This window comes from Hevea brasiliensis, chromosome 7, assembly GCF_030052815.1.
Source record: "Hevea brasiliensis isolate MT/VB/25A 57/8 chromosome 7, ASM3005281v1, whole genome shotgun sequence".
In the NCBI taxonomy this organism is placed as follows: Eukaryota; Viridiplantae; Streptophyta; class Magnoliopsida; order Malpighiales; family Euphorbiaceae; genus Hevea; species Hevea brasiliensis.
This window is the reverse complement of record NC_079499.1, coordinates 38442494-38466143: the sequence shown is the minus strand read 5'-3', so window position 1 is coordinate 38466143 and position 23650 is coordinate 38442494.

The window sequence follows — 23650 nt, the reverse complement described above, 5'->3', positions numbered from 1 at the left end:
CGTTTAACTTAGTTGTATTTTATTTCTAAAATTTTTACTAAATTTTTCTTATCAATATTTGAGTTGATTATGATTCTTCACTTTAGTTTAAATATTTTTCCAGACATTCTAGCTGTCCGGACCGACATTAGTCACCGGAACAGTAGAATGTACGGAGTTGCTACCGGGAGGGTGTTACAATGAGGGACACAGCAGAGGTGGCAAGAAGTCTGGTAGGGGAAGACATTCAGGATAGAAACCTCCTCTATCTGGTCAGCAGAGTACCGAAGGTTCCTACCATTCCCGCCAATGTGAAAATTGTGTAAGATATCATGGTGGGATTTGCTATAAGGCTATTGGAGCCTGTTATAACTGTGGAGGCACAGGACACTTTGCCAAGGACTGCACCAGTAGTCGTAGAGTTGGACCACCTCCTACTACTACAGAAGGGTCAGTCCAGAGCCCTGTCACTAGAAGTTCACAACCACCCAGCAGAGGTAGAGGCAGGGGTAGAGGTAGCCCAGCAGGCAGCCAAGGTACAATGAAACATTCAGAGCAAGACAGTGCTCCGGTCAGAGTCTATGTAATGAGACAGAGGGAAGAGGCTAAGACATTTGATGTTGTGGCTGGTACCTTCTCAACTTTTAACCAAGATGTGTTTGTGTTATTTGATCCGGGTTCTACCCCTTCTTATGTGAGTGATAGCATCATTGATTGCATTGCTATTCCATGTACAAAAATGGACTTTGAGGTCCTAGTAACAAGTCCGCTAGGACAGGAGGTCAGGAAAATAAATTTTGATGCATTAGTGATTAGTCCTTTAGGATAGGGATTGTGATAATAAGTGAAATTAGTTTTGGAAGAGTTTATCGGCGAAAAGTATTTCCTGACACACCATAAATTATAAAGCTAATTGGCGAGCCTATTTAATGTAAAGCAAGAGGACGTAAAAGTAAGTTACAGTAATAGAATTGCTCTAGATGAAGGCAGAGATGTTACTGTTAGTAATTGTTAATGGATATTGTAATCAGAATAAGTTCGGATATCAGTGAATTCGAAAAGGATAAAGGATAGGATAGTTTGATCTATTGGGATGTATTGTAGTAACTATGCAATGTTCTTGATTGTTTATACTGTAAACTGCGGATTATAGTACTAACTTGAGATTATTGTGTAGAGCTACGTACTACCTGATAGTACACCTAGATGAGGATAGTTGCCAACGGCATCTGTTTTTGTATTGTTATGCCAGGACATAATTTAATTGTTAGAAATAAGTTTGAAAATCCTACTTAGGGATCTAAAACTCAAAAGTTAGAATATCGAAAGGTTATAGTTCGGTACAAAAGAAAGTAAGTTATAAAATATTGACAGATAAAAAGAGTTATGGAAGTAGAGATTTGAATAGTTGATTCATATATAACAAAGAAATATTACGAATGTGAGGAAGACTATGGACTAGAATGGTCAGAGGACCAATGACTGATGAATGATTCTAACATGACCTCAAGGGTCATTCAAGAAACAACGTGAACCGAAATATTAGACAGCATAATAGTAAGAGGAGATTGGTGTTATCCAAACAAATTAAACATTGTATTAGATTATTAAAAGTCTTATACAAATTAGAGAAAAAAAAAGATTATACGATCATATAGAAAGGAGAAAATAAACGTATGACTATTGTAAGATGGCTATTGGGTAAAATTTCGTGGATGAAATTTATTTAAGGGTGGGGAGAATTGTAACACCCCTAAGTTCGGTAGTGCGTTCTATTGTTCCGGTGACCGGTGTTGTCCGGACAGCTAGGATGCCTAGAACTACACTTCAATATGAGTGAGGAGACATAAAATAATGAAATACAAGAAAAGAAAATACAAGAAAAAAAAAAGGAAAAAATAATAGCAAAGAAATGTAACCAAGTTAAGCGAGCCGAGAACCCTAGCGATGGGTGACCGCACTGGGAAGTCACGGCGTGGACCGTTGACTAGCCCTGGACTGCGGGAAACCCTGGAAAATATTTTTAGGACTTAAATAGACCCTTATTGAAGTATAAATATCATTAGAAATATCAAAGAAAAATTAAATTATTAGTACAAAGAAAAGTGAGAAATCGAAAAATGGACAAAACCCGATGTTACCGAAAAATCGGGAATGCAACCCGAACAGGGGCATTATGGTCATTTGACATCCTGAATTGTCTTTTGACCTAAATTTCCATTAAAAATAAATAATATTACACTTAGAAAATAAAATGAAGAATTAATTTGGTGGTACCTAATACAAATAGCCAAAAGTGGAGTGAAAAAGGTGTAAATAACACATTTAACTTATTATATGATTTAATAAGTGTGAGTGGGCCACAAAAGGAATAAACTAAGATAAATGGGGCATGTGTACACCTAATATGCAATCTGCAAATTCATTTCTTCAAAGTTCCTCAACCATGCCGATTTGAGAAGAAAGAAGAACTCCATTGCCGTTTCACTTGGAGCTTGATCCATCCCTCCATTTCATCTCCAATCACTTAGATTGCTTCATTAAAGATTGTCTAAACATCATAAGGAAGAACTTGATACCAAAATCAAGAAGTTTAATCAAGGTTTGGCAAGTTCCAACCATAGGTAAGTTTATATTTTTGAATATTGCTTTGTTAAACTTTGTGTACATGTTATGGGTGTTGGATTTGTGAAGAAAATTTTCAAGTTTGAGGAGTTATTGATATGTCCATTTTGGACAGCCATGGAGTTATGTATTTAATGATTTATTATTACATATATTTGATGTAAATTCATGTTGAGTAGAGGGATTTAATATCCTAGTAAGTTATTTCCATGAAAATGTGGTGATTGTGCACTTAAATTGGAGATTGACGAATTGTGGGACACTTTGGCATTGTAGAACATTTCGGCAACCTTGGGACACTTTGATAAATGTATGATTTCATGAAGGTATTGGCAGAATATTGACATTGAGGATTGATGGATATGTATATAGTTTGGTTGTGTAAGGTGTATGTAAGAATGAGTAATGTTTAGGTGTATATGTGATTGTACTTAGACTTTGTAAATTTGAGTTTATTTGGTGTATTGAGGATGTGTGTAATCTGCCCAAAGTGACTTTAAAGTGAACTGGAATATGTTTTTGGTAATGTACCAAAACAGAATTGGTAAGGGAAGTGGACATATAGTAAGGTGAATGTGTCATTGATGTATGTTTAAGCAAGGTAATTAAGGGCAGCATGCATTTTAACCTATAACTTTAAATGTGTAACTTCAATTGGTATGAGACCAATTGGAGGTGAAAATAGGCACAAAATGTGCCAACTTTCATTGAGAAAGCATACCAAAATTCTGCTTGCAAGGTGACATGAAAAATGACCAATTCGGATTAAGTGCAATTGAAACTCAAACCGACCAATTTGGCGTGATTAGTTTTTAGGCCATAACTCACTCAAAACAGGTCCAATTGACCTGAAATTTTAGCCATGAATATTAAGACCCATACCTACAAGTCTTATGAAGACACCAAAGCCCAGAAATGACCATAAGCAAGTCAAACAGCTTGAACAAGTTCGTGTCCAAAAACTGGCCGAACCAAAGTTGACCAAATTGACCTAAAATGACCTAATTTGATGCCATTTGACCAGCAATAGTAAAATGACCATAACTTGGTCTACATAACTCAGAATGACCTAAAATTTTGCCCCGCGTTCTATAAGACATAGATCTACAAGTTTGTAGTTTTGACCAAAACCCGAAAACCGAGGGAACTAGGTCGTCCGGCTAGGTCAAACTAGTATCCCGGAATCCAGCAATTTGCAATAAAATGCACTAAACAAGGAAATGAAATTGGTAACGTGTACCAACCCTAAAACACCATCGAATGTGACATATTAGTGACACTAAAACCTAATTTACCTAGAACGCATCGAGAATCGGTATATTAGGTGATTAAACAAATAATAGCTTTCAGTGAATTATTTATCGAACATTATCGTTAGAGACAGTTTAATTTAGCACTGAAGCACTTCAAATTGTGTTTCTCAGTTAGCAAAGACTCAGAAAAAGGGAAGGAAACACCGAGTCCAGACCAAGAGACAGTCATCAAAGGTTTGTGCACAACTAGTTTTCAACTGATTTTACTCTGAATAAGATTTCATATGATTAATTGTATGTTATTGATTTAAATTGTGTTTGTGCACAACTAGTTTTCAACTTATTTTACTCTGAATAAGATTTCATATGATTAATTGTATGTTATTGATTTAAATTGTGTTTTTGCACAACAGTATTTCTTTTGAATTTTTCAATTGAAATGAATTATGACTATTTGTACATTATTGTTTTAAATTGTGGAAATGTGTTTGAATGGATATTTATTGCTTGAAAAGCATTGTAAATGATTTGACGGATACTATTGATTGAAAAGCACTGTAAATGGTTTTTGTGGAAATTAAAGATAATTATGAATTGTGTTGCCATTTTGTGAATGAAATTATAACTTTGGAAATTTATTGGATTCTCACGAATCATTTGAATAAAATGATTGGAATTGATTTTGTATTCACACTTAGCATGACAGTATCATATCATTCCTTCTCCATTTATGGGGTTGTGATCGTTTATTTTCCTTCTCCATTTATGGAGTCGTGATCGTTTATTTTTCTCCCTCTCTGGTTTACCAGTTGAGGTGATCGGATGAGTACTCATTATATAGCTAGCTCCCTTCCTCATTGATTTCGATTAGTGGGGGTTGTGATTGCTTTGTCGTGGTGTACAGCGCGGCATTGATCGAAAATTTGTGTCATGGCTTAAGTTGTGAATGAATTGGCAACACTGTATTCTTAAATTATTCGACTAAATTGTGTTGTTATGCGATTTGATAATTTGTGAAATGAATTTTAAATTCTTATTGACATTTACTGTCTTTTGAATTTAACCATGTTTTGATTACTGAGATTTATTGTGATATTGTGTTAAATTCCTTATGACAGTATTGTCTTGAATTTAACTATGGTTTTTAAATATCCACTATTTATTTGAATTATGAATTGTGATTTAAATTTGTATTTGGTTAATGTTGTGCACCACTGAGACATTGTCTCAAATGATAGCTTTTATTGTCGCCGCAGTAGACAGACAGACAGGGCAGCAGACTAGGCTGCTATTACCTCCAGCGAGAGATTTTCGGGTATAACGAGTATACCACATTTTGTATTTTGTGCGGTAATGTATGATCACTGTATGTACATATTGTTTTGGTTTTGAGCAATTATAAATTAAAATTGTACATTGACATTGTGAACTAAATTATGAGTTATTTTGGCTTGTAAAAATTGTATTATATTTCTTTTATCTCAGTCTTTGAAAAATCACTGTAGATTTGAGTTGAGAAATATGTTGTGTTGAGAAAAATGTTGGATTTGAGATTTGGAAAATATATTGAAGTGCTTTTTACAGGTTTTTCTGAAGAACTGTTTTATCCAAATTACAGATGGCACTCTGCCAAAATATTTACAGAAATTCCAAATAAGTCAAATGTGTCAGTTCTATCACTTCAGTTAAAAAAAAAGTTTTTAACACCTGTAAATAGTGCTCACCACTATAAAAGAAGTAAGAAAAGTTTTTAAAATCCCTTGTAGTGTATTTAATGGGTTATCAGTAAACGAAGTTGGTAATTCATTAGGTATACTACGGGATCATGTTATGCCTTACAGAGGGGTAGGGTGTGACATGTTTTAGTGGTATCAGAGCAAAGTTTTTAAATTCTGTTTTCACCTGTTACTTGAATATTCTTTCTTCATAGTACAACTGCTCAATATCATTGTTTGATACATACAGTACATTACATTATAAATATGCACTAGCGGGAGGAAATCTCCTTGTGTTATTGGTTCAGGAGATTTAAAATCCTCGCATTGACTATGGAAGAGGGTGATCGTTCAGTCGATCAATCTATTGAGGCTGAGGTGCAAGGGGATGCCCCAGGCCTACATAATGTCAGTGGTTTAGCTGCACCACCGCAGCATCGCAGCTTTCTGCTCGATCAGCCACAGATGGCTGCAATGTTTCAACAAATGGCTGGTAATGTACCTACTCAAGTCCCAATACAGACACCAGTGGTACAACCACAGTCTCCTACTAGGCAGTATGACAAATTGATGAAGTATGGGGCTACAGAGTTTAAGGGGACAGTAGATCCTGTAGAAGCTGAACAATGGTTATAGAGGATGGATAGGGTGTTCAAGAAGCTACATTGTACAGAGGAGCTCAGATTTGAATACTCAGTGTCCTTACTACAGGGGGATGCTTATGACTGGTGGAAAACCATTCCCCACAGTCTAGTAGAACCTGCAGTGCTAACATGGAATGACTTTCTCGGGAATTGAGTAAATATGTCCCTGATGCTTATGTAGACCAGAAGTTACAAGAATTCCTAAGTCTGAAACAGGGGAACAGATCAGTGGCTGAGTATGAAAGAGAATTTTCCCGCCTGAGCCATTATGCAGTAAGTTTACTTGCTACCAGCAGGGAGAGATGCAAGAGGTTTGAAACCGGCTTGAAGCCCAGTATCAGACTACAAGTAGTCGGCTTCAAACACACTAACTTCTCTGAACTTATTTCTCAAGCTCTAGAGTTAGAAAGAATTGAGTCTGAAGCTGCTCCTGAGAAAAAGAAATCAGAGAAGACAGAGAAAGAGGGAAAATCAGTAGAACAGAGTTCCAGTGGTCCTACTGGAAAGAGGAAGAACTATGAGGGACACAGCAGAGGTGGCAAGAAGTCTGGTAGGGGAAGACATTCAGGACAGAAACCTCCTCTATCTGGTCAGCAGAGTACCGGAGGTTCCTACCATTCCCGCCAATGTGAAAATTGTGGAAGATATCATGGTGGGATATGCTATAAGGCTATTGGAGCCTGTTATAACTGTGGAGGCACAGGACACTTTGCCAAGGACTGCACCAGTAGTCGTAGAGTTGGACCACCTCCTACTACTGCAGAAGGGTCAGTCCAGAGCCCTGTCACTAGAAGTTCACAACCACCCAGCAGAGGTAGAGGCAGGGGTAGAGGTAGCACAGCAGGCAGCCAAGGTACATTGAAACATTCAGAGCAAGACAGTGCTCCGGTCAGAGTCTATGCAATGAGACAGAGGGAAGAGGCCGAGACATCTGATGTTGTGGCTGGTACCTTCTCAACTTTTAAACAAGATGTGTTTATGTTATTTGATCCGGGTTCTACCCATTCTTATGTGAGTGCTAGCATCATTGATTGCATTGCTATTCCATGTACAAAAATGGACTTTGAGGTCCTAGTAACAAGTCCGCTAGGACAGGAGGTCAGGGAAATAAATTTTGATGCATTAGTGATTAGTCCTTTAGGATAGGGATTGTGATAATAAGTGAAATTAGTTTTGGAAGAGTTTATCGGCGAAAAGTATTTCCTGACACACCATAAATTATAAAGCTAATTGGCGAGCCTATTTAATGTAAAGCAAGAGGACGTAAAAGTAAGTTACAGTAATAGAATTGCTCTAGATGAAGGCAGAGATGTTACTGTTAGTAATTGTTAATGGATATTGTAATCAGAATAAGTTCGGATATCAGTGAATTCGAAAAGGATAAAGGATAGGATAGTTTGATCTATTGGGATGTATTGTAGTAACTATGCAATGTTCTTGATTGTTTATACTCTAAACTGCAGATTATAGTACTAACTTGAGATTATTGTGTAGAGCTACGTACTACCTGATAGTACACCTAGATGAGGATAGTTGCCAACGGCATCTGTTTTTGTATTGTTACGCCAGGACATAATTTAATTGTTAGAAATAAGTTTGAAAATCCTACTTAGGGATCTAAAACTCAAAAGTTAGAATATCGAAAGGTTATAGTTCAGTACAAAAGAAAGTAAGTTATAAAATATTGACAGATAAAAAGAGTTATGGAAGTAGAGATTTGAATAGTTGATTCATATATAACAAAGAAATATTACGAATGTGAGGAAGACTATGGACCAGAATGGTCAGAGGACCAATGACTGATGAATGATTCTAACATGACCTCAAGGGCCATTCAAGAAGCAATGTGAACCGAAATATTAGACAGCATAATAGTAAGAGGAGATTGGTGTTATCCAAACAAATTAAACATTGTATTAGATTATTAAAAGTCTTATACAAATTTGAGAAAAAAAAAAGATTATACGATCATATAGAAAGGAGAAAATAAACGTATGACTATTGTAAGATGGCTATTGGATAAAATTTCATGGACGAAATTTATTTAAGGGTGGGGAGAATTGTAACACCCCTAAGTTCGGTAGTGCGTTCTATTGTTCCGGTGACCGGTGTTGTCCGGACAGCTAGGATGCCTAGAACTACACTTCAATATGAGTGAGGAGACATAAAATAATGAAATAAAAGAAAAGAAAATACAAGAAGAAAAAAAAGGAAAAAATAATAGCAAAGAAATGTAACCAAGTTAAGCGAGCCGAGAACCCTAGCGATGGGTGACCGCACCGGGAAGTCGCGGCGTGGACCGTTGACTAATACTGGATCATGGAACCCTGGAAAATATTTTTAGGACTTAAATAGACCCTTATTGAAATATAAATATCATTAGAAATATCAAAGAAAAATTAAATTATTAGTACAAAGAAAAGTGAGAAATCGAAAAATGGACAAAACCCGATGTTACCGAAAAATTAGGAATGCAACCCGAACAGGGGCATTATGGTCATTTGACATCCCGAATTGTCTTTTGACCTAAATGTCCATTAAAAATAAATAATATTACACTTAGAAAATAAAATGAAGAATTAATTTGGTGGTACCTAATACAAATAGCCAAAAGTGGAGTGAAAATGGTGTAAATAACACATTTAACTTATTATATGATTTAATAAGTGTGAGTGGACCACTAAAGGAATAAACTAAGTTAAATGGGGCATGTGTACACCTAAAATGCAATCTACAAATTCATTTCTTCAAAGTTCCTCAACCATGCCGATTTGAGAAGAAAGAAGAACTCCATTGCCGTTTCACTTGTTGCTTGATCCATCCCTCCATTTCATCTCCAATCACTGAGATTGCTTCATTAAAGATTGTCTACACATCATAAGGAAGAACTTGATACCAAAATCAAGAAGTTTAATCAAGGTTTAGCAAGTTCCAACCATAGGTAAGTTTACATTTTTGAATATTGCTTTGTTAAACTTTGTGTACATGTATGGGTGTTGGATTTGTGAAGAAAATTTTCAAGTTTGAGGAGTTATTGATATGTCCATTTTGGACAGCCATGGAGTTATGTATTTAATGATTTATTATTACATATATTTGATGTAAATTCATGTTGAGTAGAGGGATTTAATATCCTAGTAAGTTATTTCCATGAAAATGTGGTGATTGTGCACTTAAATTGGAGATTGACGAATTGTGGAACACTTTGGCATTGTAGAACATTTCGGCAGCCTTGGGACACTTTGATAAATGTATGAGTTCATGAAGGTATTGGCAGAATATTGACATTGAGGATTGATGGATATGTGTATAGGTTGGTTGTGTAAAGTGTATGTAAGAATGAGTAATGTTTAGGTGCATATGTAATTGTACTTAGACTTTGTAAATTTGAGTTTATTTGGTGTATTGAGGATGTGTTTAATCTACCCAAAGTGACTTTAAAGTGAAGTGGTATATGGTTTTGGTAATGTACCAAAACAGAATTGGTAAGGGAAGTGGACATATTGTAAGGTGAATGTGTCATTGATGTATGTTTAAGCAAGGTAATTAAGGGCAGCATGCATTTTAACCTATAACTTTAAATGTGTAACTTCAATTGGTATGAGACCAATTGGAGGTGAAACTAGGCACAAAATGTGCCAACTTTCATTGAGAAAGCATACCAAAATTCTGCTTGCAAGGTGACGTGAAAAATGACCAATTCGTATTAAGTGCAATTGAAACCTGAAAACTGACCAATTTGGCAGCAGTTAGTGTTTAGGCCATAACTCACTCAAAACAGGTCCAATTGACCTGAAATTTAACCATGAATAGTTAAGACCCATACCTACAAGTCTTATGAAGACACCAAAGCCCAGAAATGACCATAAGCAAGTCAAACAGCTTGCACAAGTTCGGGTCTAAAAACTGGCCGAACCAAAGTTGACCAAATTGACCTAAAATGACCTAATTTGATGCCATTTGACCAGCAATAGTAAAATGACCATAACTTGGTCTACATAACTCAGAATGACCTAAAATTTTGCCCCCCGTTCCATAAGACATAGATCTACAAGTTTGTAGTTTTGACCGAAACCCAAAAATCGAGGGAACTAGGTCGTCCGGCTAGGTCAAACTACTATCTCGGAATCTAGCAATTTGCAATAAAATGCACTAAACAAGGAAATGAAATTGGTAATGTGTACCAACCCTAAAACACCATCGAATGTGACATATTAGTGACACTAAAACCTAATTTACCTAGAACGCATCGAGGATCGGTATATTAGGTGATTAAACAAATAATAGCTTTCAGTGAATTATTTATCGAACATTATCGTTAGAGACAGTTTAATTTAGTACTAAAACACTTCAAATTGTGTTTCTCAGTTAGTAAAGACTCAGAAAAAGGGAAGGAAACACTGAATCCAGACCAGGAGACAGTCATCAAAGGTTTGTGCACAACTAGTTTTCAACTGATTTTACTCTGAATAAGATTTCATATGATTAATTGTATGTTATTGATTTAAATTGTGTTTGTGCACAACTAGTTTTCAACTTATTTTACTCTGAATAAGATTTCATATGATTAATTGTATGTTATTGATTTAAATTGTGTTTGTGCACAACAGTATTTCTTTTGAATTTTTCAATTGAAATGAATTATGACTATTTGTACATTATTGTTTTAAATTGTGGAAATGTGTTTGAATGGATATTTATTGCTTGAAAAGCATTGTAAATGATTTGATGGATACTATTGATTGAAAAGCACTGTAAATGGTTTTTGTGGAAATTAAAGATAATTATGAATTGTGTTGCCATTTTGTGAATGAAATTATAACTTTGGAAATTTATTGGATTCTCATGAATCATTTGAATAAAATGATTGGAATTGATTTTGTGTTCACACTTAGCATGACAGTATCATATCATTCCTTCTCCATTTATGGGGTTGTGATCGTTTATTTTCCTTCTCCATTTATGGAGTCGTGATCGTTTATTTTTCTCTCTCTCTGGTTTACCAGTTGAGGTGATCGGATGAGTACTCATTATATAGCTAGCTCCCTTCCTCATTGATTTCGATTAGTGGGGCTGTGATTGCTTTGTCGTGATGTACAATGCGGCATTGATCGAAAATTTGTGTCATGGCTTAAGTTGTGAATGAATTGGCAACACTGTATTCTTAAATTATTCGACTAAATTGTGTTGTTATGCGATTTGATAATTTGTGAAATGAAGTTTAAATTCTTATTGACATTTACTGTCTTTTGAATTTAACTATGTTTTGATTACTGAGATTTATTGTGATATTGTGTTAAATTCCTTATGACAGTATTGTCTTGAATTTAACTATGGTTTTTAAATATCCACTATTTATTTGAATTATAAATTGTGATTTAAATTTATATTTGGTTAATGTTGTGCACCACTGAGACATTATCTCAACGATAGCTTTTTATTGCTGTCGCAGGTAGACAGACAGACAGGGCAGCAGACTAGGCTGCTATTACCTCCAGCGAGAGATTTTCGGGTATAACGAGTATACCACATTTTGTATTTTGTGCGGTAATGTATGATCACTGTATGTACATATTGTTTTGGTTTTGAGCAGTTGTAAATTAAAATTGTACATTGACATTGTGAAGTAAATTATGAGTTATTTTGGCTTGTAAAAATTGTATTATATTTCTTTTATCTCAGTCTTTGAAAAATCACTGCAGATTTGAGTTGAGAATTATGTTGTGTTGAGAAAAATGTTGGATTTGAGATTTGGAAAATATATTGAAGTGCTTTTTACAGGTTTTCTGAAGAATTGTTTTATCCAAATTACAGATGACACTCTGCTAAAATTTTTACAGAAATTCCAAATAAGTCAAATGTGTCAGTTCAATCACTTCAGTTAAAAAAAAGTTTTTAACACCTGTAAATAGTGCTCGCCACTATAAAAGAAGTAAGAAAAGTTTTTAAAATCCCTTGTAGTGTATTTAATGGGTTATCAGTAGACGGAGTTGGTAATTCATTAGGTATACTACGGGATCATGTTATGCCTTACAGAGGGGTAGGGTGTGACACTAAATTAGGTGATGCAAAAAGAAAAATAAAGCTGAGACCTAGAGGAACAAATTTCATGAAGAACACCTCACCAAATCATGATGGAAACTGGGTAAAAACTGGGTTCAAAAATCAGAGCACTAAGTTGTCCAAAAAATCAAAACTCATTGAAATTGCAAAATTAACTTAGGGATGCATTAGACATTCATGTAATGAGTACTTGGCAATAGTTAAGGTGAGTATTAAGACATTCTATTTGTGTATTTTTAGTAGAAAAAGAGGTTAGGATAGACAAGGAGAAGTAAGTAAAGAGAAAGGAGATCATTGAAGGTTCGTGCACAACTAACTTCCTTTTTTGTTTTTAACTTGAAATTGTTTTGAATGAGATTTATATGAATGAGATAAGGTTTTTCCTTTACATTTGAGATAATTGTGTGTTGCCAATTGTTTATGGATTTTATGATGATTTGAATGTGTTTATTGTTTTGCAAATGTGATTATGGATTGAGAAACTCTTGAAAATTTGTTTTAACATCACAGTTAGCATGACAGTACCTTTTAGAATTCCCTAGTAGTAACGTGTGACACCCTTTACCCGTCTACAGTGTAGCCGAGTAAGGCATGTCACACTCGGTGCTAGAGCGCCATAAATTATCTTATTTCATTCTTAATAATCACATTTAATTTATTTAATTTGGGGTCAATTTATTAACCAGGAAAACTGATGAAGTTTCCCCTAAATTTAATAATATTTGACGTTTTCCCACCTATTACAATTCTCAATAATAATTCCAATAACATAAATTTTCTACAATTTCAAGCTTCATCTTAAATTTTCAAACTCAAATTTTCATTCATACATTTCATACACAATTAAAATGGCACTCACATTCATAAATAAAAGACTCCATTTCATTAATTTACATAAATTTACAAGTAATTACGTAAGTCCATAATTTACGTAACAAAATGAATACATAACTACAAAATGCAAAACTACTAACAAGCCTAATGGGTCCTACCCAAAATGCATTGCAGTGGAGGTGACACTGGACTCAATGCAAACATGGACTCTCACCCAGTCTGGGGTCTGTTGGGCTCTCTATCTGTGTCTCTAGTACCTACGCGCGGCAAAAAGTGACGCACTAAGCAATACAGCTTAGAGGTGCCAATATAAAATAAAAGTAAACTAAATAAATAAATATGCAAAAATTATGTTTTTATTTCATGTAGATTGAAATTTTGGTAATTATTAGTAATATTATTAATTTAGTACTTTTTATGTTCATTATTTGGTAATAAATTATTAAAACTTATTTTGGTTGCCCAAGTAACCTATACCAGTTGACTGGACTGGATAAATGGGTAAACTAGAATTGGGTACCAAGTACCTCAGGCTATCACACTATCGGTCACATAGTGTCTGCCAAGTGTGCAACAGAACGACTAACTAGCCATAATAAATATCGGGCATAAAGCCGAGTATGTCAAGTATAGCAAAATGACCAAAACTATGATATCACAAAATGGCACTATATGCCATAAATCACGAAATGGCACAAAGCGATATGCAGTACTGCTATCAGAACTCTATTGGCATGCCAACCTAACCAAACTAATCTTACTAGGTATACTAGGGCATGTTAACAAAGTTAATTATTTAGTTCTTTGCATTTGATATTTGGTGGTTACCATTCACCTTACTATTCATGCAAAAATATTGACTTTTTATAATTAATAGGTATGCTAGTTCTAATTACACTAAAATACCACATTTTGGATTTTACATTTGTTGGCATTAGTTGCCAATTTCAATTCAAAGCTCATTGGAAGAAATTCCAAAAATTCAGATTTGGTCAGCTAGGTTTACTGTTCCATTGGACCAAGCTACAGTGGTAATTTGGCTAAACTTTCTTCATTAAAGTTGTTCCTTAATGTGTCTTCTTTAATTCTCTTTTTGAATCACTCCATTTGGAGTTTTGTAGCTCAAGTTATGTAATTTTTACCATAACTGGCCAGATTGGTACATTCATAGATTTTCTAGGCAAATTTGGTTTTGACAGTTTTAGTGTCCTAACTTTGGCAAGCAATTCGAATGGGTTATGGTAAGAATTTGGGTTTCTGTTCTTCATAAAAGTTGTTTTACATTATTTAAGCTTTCCATGGGCTTAAAAATAAGGTCATTTGGACATCTCTACACAAAGTTATGGCCATATGAACAAACGTTGTTTATTTGGTCATTTTCTAGGTCCAGAATTGGGATGCCCGGATTTAGGCAAATTTAGGTTACTTTAAGTTGGTTTTCTAGGTAGGGTCTCTTCATAAAAAATGTGGTATTATATCCCTAATTTCACCTCTAATTGGCCTTCTACTAATTGAAGCTACACAAGCCAAGTTATGGCTACCCAAACCCATTGGACTCAAGTCTAGAATTTCTGGCACAAAAGGGCAGCACACCAATTCATAATCCAATGCCACAACAAACTTCATTTTATGGTCAAACCATGCCAAATGGTCACTAATTGACCATTAGAACATCAATTCACCATCAAATTGGCAAAACCCTAATTTTGCTCAAACCCTAATTCCCAATTTCTTTAATCTTGCACTATACATATAATTTAGGATTTCAATTCACCTATACACATCAAAAGACATCTCTACATCATTTTAATTCAATTAAAATCATTAAAACCTTAGCACATCTATGGCTACCGAAAATTTAAGGTAAGCCTAACATGCACAATTTGTTTCATTTTCTACAATTTCTCACTTAATTCATGCTCCTAACATAAAATATAAGAAGAGAGAGAAAAGAATTGGCACTAACCTCTTGTAGCACAATCCTAAGATGTCCAAATCTTCTCTTTCTTTTAATTTCTTGATAGCCAAACACTTTCGCAAGGTGACATGACAAGTTTTGATGAAGGAATTTAGGAGTTTTATGGTGAGAATCAAGATTATGCAAGGTGGAAGAAGAAATATTAATGGAGGAGTGATAATGGGTTTCGACCAAGGTTCAGAAAGAAGAAGAAGAAGCTGATTTTTTTCTTTATTTAATTTCTTTTTATCCTCTTTAATTAAGCTTGTCTTATTTTGATTAGTTGAAAAAGTTTTAGTAGCATCATCCTTCATCATGCTTATGTAATGATCCATATTTAATTTTTTTTCATTTTATTTATTTTCTTCTTTCTTTTTACTCATTTTTAAATAAATTTTTAGCAATATTTATTCATATTTTATGTCATATACCTCATTTACTTAAATGGAAAAGTTGGTCAAAAATTAGCTCTGAAGGTGAAATGACCAAAATGCCCTTCATTTTGCATGCTGAGTTAAAATTGTCTGTACTAATTTACAAATTTTCTTAGCATTTTTTTGGCATTCTATTGTTATCTAAGCCTCAATAATTATTCACTGGAGTTCTAAAAACTTTTTCACAGGGTTTCCTATGGGTCTAGGGTTGCTAATTGTCTTTACAGTCGCTTCTCGTTAAGGTTACCCATCGCTATGGCTACGAATCATTTAACCTCTTTACATTCCATTTCTAAAATTTTTCTTTTATTTTTATTACCATTATTTAAACTATTTATAACTCACTCTAATTTAAATGTAGTTCCAGACAATCTGACTATCTGGACCGACATTAGTCACCGGAACAGTAGAATGTACGGACTAGCTTAAGTGAGGACATTACATAACGGATATTTGGGGTTTGATAATTGACTTTGATTATGTCCCCCATTAATAACGGTCAGTGGGGTGAGACTATGTGAGTACTCAATAGCTAGCTAGCCCTTCCCTCATTAATAATGGTTAGTGAGGTTGATTTGCTTTATCGTGGTATACAACACAGTATTGATGATGAAATTTTGTATCGTGGTCTAAACTGTGTGTTGATGTTGGCAACACTTATGCTTTGTAATTTGTGTTTTGCGAATTATGATTTCTTAATTGAAAGTTAATTTCAATAAAGAGTTGTTATGGACTTGGAAATTATTTGTGCGTATTCATGATTATGAAAAATGTGATTTGTTATATTTTGACAAGTTGTGCCTTACTTTAATTTTTAAAATTATTAGTTGTATACCACTAAGTGATATACTCAGTGATAGCTTTGTATGCCATTACAAGTAAAGAGAAGGGAAAGGCTATTGAGTGAGCGTATTGGGAGCATATTTGGAGCAGATCTTTTGAGGTTCTCGTTGGGTATATACTATGTATACCTTTTGTGAATTCTTTTGGTGTATTTTGTAACTATATGTATGGTTGTACAGATACTGAGCAATTGTATAAAAAGCATTACATTGCTATAACATTTTGATATTATAAATACTTGTACTATTATTTTGAGACTTTTGTAAATGTAATTTTTATAATATTAATTTTATTATCTCAAATGAATATGAAATTTGAAATCAAATGTTTACTTGAAACGTGAATGAATTATTATTACGCTTGTGAAATGGATTGAAAAATATATTTTACTTGATTTATATTACATTTTCAATTGGTTATAAATTTTGGGTTTTGCTAAAGTTTTAACTATCACCATGTAGTTTTTCCGCAAAATAAAAAGTATATGCTATGATCCGTTTAAAATGCCTTATAGTATATTCAATGGGTTATCAGTAGGTGTAGCTCAGTAATTCATTAGGTATACTACGGGATCATGTTATACCTTATAAAGGGATAAGGTGTGACATACTGGTTCTTCCTCATATGTCAGATCTGGCTACACAACAATCTCTTTTGCTGTTATGCCATGTGAGGGGTCTGATCTGTGACACCTCTTACCCGTCTATAGTGCAGCTGAGCAAATCATGTCATACTTGGTACCGGAGCGCCTTAACTTATGTTATTTCATTCCAAATTAGTCACATTTTATTCAGTTTAATTGGGTTCAATTTATTAACAGGAGAAACGGGCAGAGTTTTCCCTAATTTATTAGAAATTTATCGATCTCCACTTGTTAAAATTTTCAACAATAATTTCAATATGTGCAACTTTTCTCAATCCCAATTCTCATCAATATATTTCAAATTCAAATTTTCATTCATACATAGCAAATAAAAAAAATATGTTCAAATTCTTAACAAAATATTGAATTTCATTAATTTACATAATTTACAATAATTATATAAGTGTCTAATTTACATAACAAAATAAAATCTAATTATAAAATACAAAATATATGAAACCTAGTGGTTCTACCCAAAATACACTGCAGATGTGGTGACACTGGTCACAATGCAGATCTGAACTGTCATCCAGTCTGAGGTCTGCTGGGCTCTCTATCTGTATCTCTAGTACCTACACGTGGCAAAAAGCGATGCGCTAAGCAATACAGCTTAGTAGTGCCAATATAAAATAAAAATAAACTAAAATAAATAAATATGTAGAAGTTATGTTGTTTTTTTATGCAGATTGAAATTTTGGTAATTATTAGTAATATTATTATTTTAGTACTTTCTATGTTCCTTATTTGGTAATAAATTATTGAGACTTACTTTTTTTGCCCAAGTAACCTATATCAGTTAACTAGACTAGATAAACGGGTAAACTAAAACTAGGCACCAAGTACCTCGGGCCGTCACACCATCGGACATAAAGTGTTTGCCAGATGTGCAACAGAACGGCTAATAAGCCATAATAATCATTGGGCATAAAGCCAAGAAAATCAAGAGTATCAAAATGGCCAAATGCCATAACATCACTAAATGGCCATAAGAGCAATAAATCATGGGATGACAAGAAGCCATAGGCAGTACTAGAATCGGAACCCTATTGGCATGCCAACCTATCCAAACCAATCGTACTAGGCATACAAGGGCATGTTAACAAAGTTAATTGTTTAGTTCTTTGCACTTAATATTTGGTGGTTACTATTCACCTTACTATTCATGCATAAATGTTGACTTTTTCATAAATAATAGATATGCAAGTTCTAATTATACTATAATACCACATTTTGGATTTTACATTTACTGGCATTGGTTGCCAAACTCAATTCAAGGCTCATTAGAAGTTATTTCAAATTTTTAGATTTTATCGCCTATGTTTACTATTCCATTGGATCAATTTATAGAAGGAATTTGGCCAAACTTTCTTCATCAAAGTTGTTCCTTAATGTGTCTAATTTAATTCTCTTTTTGAATCACTCCATTTAGAGTTATGTAGCTCAAGTTATGGAATTTTTACCATAACTAGCCGGATTGATCCATTACCAGATTTTCTGGGCAAATTTGATTCTAGCAGTTTTGTTATCCTAATTTTGGCTAGCAATTTGAATAGGTTATGGTCAGAATTTAGGTTTTGATTCTTCATAAAAGTTGTCATACATTGTCTAAGCTTTCTATGGGTTCAAGAATTAGGTCATTTGGACCTCTCTACACAAAGTTATGGCCCTTTAAACAATTACTGTTAATTTAGTCATTTTTCTAGGTCCAGAATTAGGATACCAGGATTTAGACAAATTTTAGGTCACTTTAAGTTGGTTTTTTGGGTAGGGTCTCTTCATAAAAAATGTAGCATTATGTCCCTAGTCTTACCTCCAATTGGCTTTAGACCAATTGAAGCTACACAAGTCAACTTATTACTGCCCACACACACTGGACTCAAGTCTAGAATTCTTGGCACATAGGGCAGCCTAACCATTTCACCATTCAATGCCACAATTCATTCCAAATTTAGGTCAAACCATACCAAATGGTCACTAATTCACCATTAGATTACCAATTAATCATCAATTCTACAAACCCCCAAATTTTGGGTTGAAAACCCTAACCATAAACTTCAAATTTCACATAACACATGCAATTCACCTTATGCCTCATATATATGCTCATAACGAAACTAGAATTCAAGTTTTAAATTGATTTACACACCCTAGTTCTTCTCCCTACCATGGCTGTCAAAAATCAAGAGAGGCCCATGAAGGAACAGAAGCGTGAAAAACACAAGTTTATACCATTGAATTCAAAATTTTCACCTAGGGTCACATGCATCATGCAAGATTTATTTTTATCTATTTCATTTCAATGATAAACAACATATTAAAACTCTTTTAATATGTTTTTGGATCTGTATTTGCCATTTAAGATTTTAAAATTAATCAGATTAATTTTAGAACCCTAGATTAAATCAAGAATGATTACATTAACCTCTTGATGCACTGCAGCGTGTCTGCGCTTTTGAGATTCGTCTTCAGGACACCAGATGTTGTCCCTCTAGCTTGTCCACACCAAGAACACCTATGGCAGCCCTTGAACAGCTTCTAAAGCTTTTTCTATTAATTAGAAATTCAAGTTCTGCCTTTTAAGAGATTAGAGGTGTAAACATGACACTAGAAACAATTTCTAGTGTTCTTAATTCAAGAGATTGATGGCTAATCTCTTTGAATTGATGAGAGATGAATAAGAATAGATGAAAAGCCTCAAAGTGGCGTGACAAAGGAGAGGAGTGGCTGCTGGTTATTTTTTCTTTTCATAACAACACTTAAATAGCTAGGTTAACACATTAAACCCTTGCCACATGTCACCCTTTGATTAGCTCTAGGTTTAAATGACCCAATCACATTGTGCCAAGTGTCAAACCTATATTTAATCCTGATTTTAATCATATTACATGATTAAAAAACATTTGGCAAGGTTTTGTGTAATCCCATGTGTCACCATCTTATGGTGCCACGTGTCACACTATGAAATGACCAAAATGCCCCTGTGTCTTAATTTTGAGTTCGTAACCCAAAATAATTATTTTTCTTCTTCTAATTAATTAATTAATCTCTATTAATTAATTTCTCATTAATTAAATTCATATTTAAACACTTTAAATATAAATTTAATTTATACTACACATCCAATAATCTAGATTTGGTTCCAAGTCATGCTAGGGACTTTGCAATTTAATTGCAAACCAAACCTATTTAATTAATCAATTAAACTCTTTAATTAATTAATTAAATCATATTTAAATAGGTGATAACTTGTGTATGTGTGTGACTTACTAGGCTCATCACTAATTGGCAATGAGACATGATATCAACTCTTAATATCATCAGAACTCTTTCTTACCATAAATGATTTCTCTAAGTCATTTTATGCACCTCATAGACCATGGTTAACACCTAGCATAGCATGCCATGACCACCCAATTAGTAATAAGGTTTACCTTAAATGAACCTATAATCATATGTTACCATGCACTAGAATCTCTCTGTTACAAAATCCCAACTCAAGCTGGAGTCATAGTTTATGTCAAACTCCATTTGCTATGAATATTATGTTCTCTTTTAATTCCAGTTCTTGATTAAAAGATTTTTCATCGAAACTCTTTCGAATAAATCTATCTGTCCTGGCTAGGAACTTGAAACATCAAGAACAATTAAATGAACATAGGATTTTATCTCTATTTACTTAGAGGAACAGATTCCATCTTGATCAACACCTACCTCCATATATAACTAGTAGGAGCCAACAGATGCCCATATACCCATACACAGTGCAAGTATGAAAGCAGTATCAAACTCAAACTACCTATATATAAGATAACTGTGCTATCTCAGGTCTAAAGATTATATGCACTGATATGACTTATGACAAAACATTGATAAGAGTAAACTCCATGTGCTTGTCATAAGTGTCACTGGTTCGGCCTACTCATCATTTATAAGTGCCTATCATGTTTGTTATATGGCATGAGACTCAGCATTCCATCTTATTTATATCTCATATAAATAACTTGGGAACAAACATGAATACAATCTTTCTGGATAAGTTATGTCCTTATTATGAAGTATCCTCGATTGTGAACCTATTTATGATACTTTGTGCTAGAAATATTGTCACTCATATTCTTAACAACTTAAGAATAATATTTCTAACAAAATATCAATGGACCTTTTCTATTACACATAAATATATTATGTAAACGGAAAAGTGGAAATGCCTTTTATTAATAAAAATATGTACAAGATACATACTAACTGATATGCTCTAGGGCATACTACTAACAATCTCCCACTAGCACTAGAGCCATTCATTACAATATCTTAGATCTATCTTCTCAAGATGTCGGTCTCACTGAGTTTGTGACATAGGCTTAGTGAATGGATCAGCTGGATTTTTCCAACTGATGTTATTATTCTGCATGGCTATATCGCCTTGCCCAACTATATCTCTGATAAAGTGGCAGTGCCTTTCTATGTGTTTGGATTTTGGTGAGACCTTAGTTCCTTAGCCTGTGTGACTGCTCCATTATTGTCACAGTGTAGTGGAACTGCTGACTCAATGGAAGGAACTACTGTAAGTTCTGTCACGAACTTCTTTATCCAAATAGATTCCTTTGCAGCATCTGATGCAGCAATATACTCAGCCTCTGTTGTGGAATCTGCAGTCGTGCTCTGTTTGGAACTCTTCCAACTGACTACACCTCCATTACAAATGAACAAATATCTAGAGGTAGACTTTCTATCATCGATATCTGATTGGAAATCAGAATCAGTATAACCATCCAATTGCAAGTCTCCACCTCCATAAATCAAGAATAAATCCTTAGTTCTTCTCAAGTACTTAAGGATATTCTTGTGACTATCCAGTGTTCCAAACCTGGATTGGATTGATACTTGCTAGTCAAACTAACAGCATATGCGATATCCGGCCTAGTACACAACATTGCATACATTAAACTTCCAATAGCCGAAGCATATGGAATCCTGGCCATCTTATCTCTTTCTTCAGGTGTCTTTGGAGACATCTCTTTAGAAAGGTGGATACCATGTCTCACTGGTAACAATCCTCTCTTGGAATCAAGCATGTTAAACCTCTTTAACACCTTTTCCAAGTATAGACTTTGAGATAAACCAATTATTCTTTTCGCTCTATCTCTATAGATGCGAATCCAAAGAATATAGGTTGCCTCCTCTAAGTCTTTCATAGAGAATGTATTTGACAACTATACCTTTATAGTCGTCAACATACCTGTGTCATTACCCATCAACAGTATGTCATCCACATATAAGACAAGAAAAGTGATAGCACTGTCACTAACCTTCTTATATACACATGGCTCAACCTTATTTTTGATAAAACCAAAAGATTTAATGGCTTCATCAAAACGGATGTTCCAACTCCTCGAAGCTTGTTTCAACCCATAAATGGATCGCTTTAGCTTGCATACCTTGGAACCATCTTGGGATTCAAAACCTAGGTTGTTCCATGAAAATGTTTTCTTCAATGTATCAATTGAGAAAAGCTGTTATGACATCCATTTGCCAAATCTCATAATCATAGTATACAGCTATTGCTAATAAAATCCTAATTGATTTAAGCATGGCAACAGGCGAGAAAGTCTCCTCATAGTCGATTCCTTGCCTTTGGCGAAACCTTTTCGCTACTAGCCTTACCTTATAGGTCTCTACCTTTCCATCAGAACCAATTTTCTTCTTGAAAACCCATTTGTTCCCTATAGGTACAATACCTTCAGGTAGGTCAACAAGATCCCAAACTTGATTCTTATACATGGAATCAATCTCGGATTTCATAGCATCAATCCATTTTGAAGAGTCTATATCTGATATAGCTTCTTCATAAGTAAGTGGATCATCTCCGTGATCTACTTCTTCATGAGTAGACAACTCTTGTTCTTCTTCATGAAGAAAACCATATCTCACTGGTGGGTGAGATACCCTGGTTGTTCTACGAGGAACAGCTGTAGTTGTTTCATCAACGGGTATAGGTTGACTAGATGGATCTATATCCATCTGATCTGTTGGTTGGTCAGAATTCTCCAATTCTAACTCTATTTGCCTTCCTTTGCCTCCTTCTTGAACAAATTGTTGTTCAAGAAATGTGGCATCTCTACTTATCACAACCTTTTGTGAAGTAGGCAAATAAAAATAATATCCAAAACTATCTTTTGGATATCCAACAAATCGACCTTTTTCTGATCTGGTCTCCAATTTATCAGTGTTCAGCTTTTTGATATAAGCTGGACAACCCAAAATCTTAACATGCTTAAGACTTGGTTTTCTTCCATGCCTTATCTCATAAGGTGTGGAAGAAACTGATTTTGATGGAATCCTATTCAGAATATACAAAGTTGATTCTAATGCAAATCCCCAAAAGAAGATTGGCATATCAGTATACCTCATCATACTACGTACCATATCCAATAGGGTACGATTTCTCCTTTCAGACACACCATTCAGTTGTGGCGTTCCTGGAGGAGTCAGCTGAGAAACAATGCCATGCTCTCTCAAGTATTCATCAAATTCAAGATCTCAAATATTCACCTCCACGATCTGATCGAAGAGCTTTAATACTCTTTCCTGTTTGATTTTCTACTTCAGATTTAAATTCTTTGAACTTTTCAAAAGATTCATGTTTGTATTTCATCAAAT